Here is a 3,472-nt window from a genome sequence, read left to right as displayed (position 1 = left end):
TCCAAGGGATACATGTGTGCTGTTTAGAAGGGGCCCATGCACCCCAATGTTTATAGCAGCACTATCAACAATAGCCAAAGTATGGAAAAAGCCCAAATGTCCATCACTGGATGAATGGATAAAGAAGATGTGGTATATATATATACATATACATATATATATATATACATATACATATATATATATATACACACACACACACACACACAATGGAGTATTACTCGGCAATCAAAATGAATAAAATCTTGCCATTTGCAACTACATGGATGGAACTAGAGGGTATTATGCTACATGAAATTAGTCAGAGAAAGACAAATATCATATAACTTCACTCATATGAGGACTTTAAGATACAAAACAGATGAACATATGGGAAGGGAAGCAAAAATAATTAAAAAAACAGGGAGGGGGACAAAACATAGGAGACTCTTAAATATGGTGAACAGAGGGTTGATGGAGGGGTTATGGGAGGGGAGATAGGCTACATGGGTAAGGGGCATTAGGGAATCTATTCCTGAAATCATTGTTGCACTATATGCTAACTTGGATGTAAATTAAAAAAATAAAATAAAATAAAATAAAATGGGTCTTTTGTAGACGGCAAAAAAAAAAAAAAAAAAAAAAGAAAAGAAAAAAAAGAAAATGGTTGGCTTAGGACTGAGGATGGAGAAGGTTGGCCAGAATGAGGAAGAACAGAACACTCTGGGTACTGGAAATGTTCTTTATTTGGATCTTGATTGTGGTTACGAGGTAACCATATTTGACATTGTTAATTAACCTCACTAAACTGTATACTTCAAATGAGTGCTTTTATTATATGTAAAATGAATATATAATATACATTATATCCTAGGGGCACCTCATTGGTTTAGTTTGTAGAGCATGTGACTCTTGATCTTGGGTCATGAGTTCAACCCCCACGTTGGGCCTAGAGCTTATTTATATATATACATGTGTGTGTATACATACACACACATACACACACATATGTATTATCGTATATAGTACATATGATGCCTCAATATATGATATATAAATAAATTATATATAACAAATAAATAATACATATTATCCTCGATATATAATATACATTTTACCCCAATACATAAGTAAATTATATATATTTACAATATATATCATATTACATATTATCCCCCTATGAAGCTGATTTCAAAAGTATATGCCTTACCATGGGTTGTAGAGCTGTACATAATCTAGTTCCTGCCTCTGTCTCTAGCCTAATCTCATACCAGCTCTCCACCTAGCTCATTGTCTTCTCTTCAGCCACAAGGGGTCTCCCTTCTTCAACAAAGCATGACCTTTCCTGTGGCCAGGCTTTTGCACTTGCTGCTGCTTTAACCCAAAGTACTTGCCCCTAGCTCTTTTTATGTCTGGCTCATTCTCATTCTAAAGATCTTCCTTCAAATGTTCCTTCCTCAAAAACCTGTTCTTGCTGGTTTAATATAACCACGCCTTACTCTAACCCACTCCCCTTTTCACTTGGCTTAGTTTTCACAACCTAGTGAAGGTGTTATCTTCCAAATACGACCAGGGACGTTTGAGTGGCTCAGTTGGTTGAACATCAGACTCTTGGTTGCAGCTCGGGTCATGATCCCAGGATCATGGGATCAATTATCTCTCTCTCTCTCTCTCTCTCTCTGCCCCTCTCCCCTGCTCATGCACTGTCTCTAAAAAAGAAACAAACAAAACAGTTTTTGAGATTCTGTTGACAATAATTTTACTTTTTAATTCAAATTAGTATTCCATTGTATAAATATCCCACAATATGTTTATCCATTTACTTTGTTGATAGAAACTTGGGTCATTTCCAGTTGGGTCTACTATGAAAAAAACTGCTATAAACATTTGTGTATAAGTATTCCGTGGACATCTTTTTCATTTCTCTTGCAATACTCCCACTCAGAAAAGAAGGATATCTGCAAAGTCTCATGTTACAGCCCACTCTTAATTATTTTATTCTGAACTACCAAGCACTTCAGGTGGGGGAAGACTACTTAGCTTTAAATGGTATCAAACAAATTATAATATTTAGATATGCAAGAGCTATCCCTGATGGAAATGGTGAGAGAAGAGAGAAAAATTCATACATTTAGTACTTCTTTCTAAAAGTATGACCTCACTATTTTATTTGTTGTATGGCAGAATAAACAAGCATTTTAAATACCAGTTTGAAAGGCATATTCTATGTGAATATCTACCAAAATATGGATAAATTAGAGTGTATTCATATAATGCACTATTAAACAGGATGTGCACAAGCTAGAGCTACATGCGTCAACATGGATAAGGCTTTTTAAAAAATAGTTCGACTTTTTATTGAACAGGTTACAGAAGAGGCTTGGTCAGAGAAACCAAAGCATATGTCATCATCAGACTCCTCTGATTCTTCTTTCTTTGCTTCCACTTTCTTCTCCTAGGTGGCAGCAGGGCAGCCCTGGTGGAGGGAGCAGGACCTTTTGCTGGTGCAGCATCAGCTGCTGGGGCAGGTCGACCAGCCCCTACATTGAGGATGAGGCCCCAGTGTTGATACTGGCCAGGGCCTTTGCAAGCAAGCCTGGCCAGAAAGGTTCAACATTTACACCTGCTGCCTTAATGAGGGCATTGATCTTGGCCTCTGTGACCATCACCTCATAGCCGTGCACGATGAGGGTCAAGTAGGTGCAGGTGAGCTCTGAGAGGGAGGCCATGGTGCGGGTGAGGGCTGAGCAGAATCAAGTGAGTGCCTCACCCCAGTGCGTCCTTCGCTTCCCTGGAAGGATCGAGCACCTTAACAGCAACTGGGGAAAAAGCAACATGGGTAAATCTTATAGGGGAATCATCTTATATTTTAGGTTCATCATATATTTAGTCATCAATGATATATATGTTGTCTACTTTTCATTAAGGGAGGGAGACATCCATAGGCCCCTAACTAAGGAGTAGCCATGTTATATCATCCCTTCCACTGCACTCCCACACACATATTTTGGACAATAGATATATGTCTGACCCATGAGCAGCCAACCAATAATTAAAACTAATACATACAAATTCCATGCTCAATACAATTAAAACAAACACATGCAATCTGTGCTCAATAAATTCCATGCTCAACATGAATGGAGGTAATAACAAATTCTGTCTTCAGAAGCTTCTCAGGGTAGGTATATCTAAATGGGGGCCCTGAACAAGGAAGAAGAAAAGAAGCATATGGAACTATGACTGAGACTAAAAGTGAAACTTACTGACTCACATCACTAAACAAGACTAAGGGAAACAAAGTATACTTCGGAATAAGATACATAACCAGGATTAAAGAGGGATATTTGTAATGATAGAAGGCTATCATATCTCAAGAAGATATAACAAGCCTAACTGTATTCGTTTAATAACAGAACATAAAAAACTGATAGAACTGAATGGAGGAGTAGATAAATCCACAAGTATAGCAGACATCAACACCCCTCTCAAT

The 3,472-nt window shown here is 37.8% G+C and overlaps 1 pseudogene; it reads right to left on the bottom strand.

Moving 5' to 3' along the window:
• Positions 1 to 2,314: 2,314 nt before the first annotated feature.
• Positions 2,315 to 2,708, bottom strand: LOC121021818 (60S acidic ribosomal protein P1-like; annotated as a pseudogene).
• Between the last annotated feature and the right edge of the window lie 764 nt (positions 2,709 to 3,472).

This window comes from Herpailurus yagouaroundi, unplaced genomic scaffold, assembly GCF_014898765.1.
Source record: "Herpailurus yagouaroundi ecotype Mexico unplaced genomic scaffold, PumYag 322, whole genome shotgun sequence".
NCBI lineage: Eukaryota > Metazoa > Chordata > Mammalia > Carnivora > Felidae > Herpailurus > Herpailurus yagouaroundi.
The sequence above is the reverse complement of the archived record's forward strand: the minus strand, read 5'-3'. Positions and strand labels throughout refer to the sequence as shown.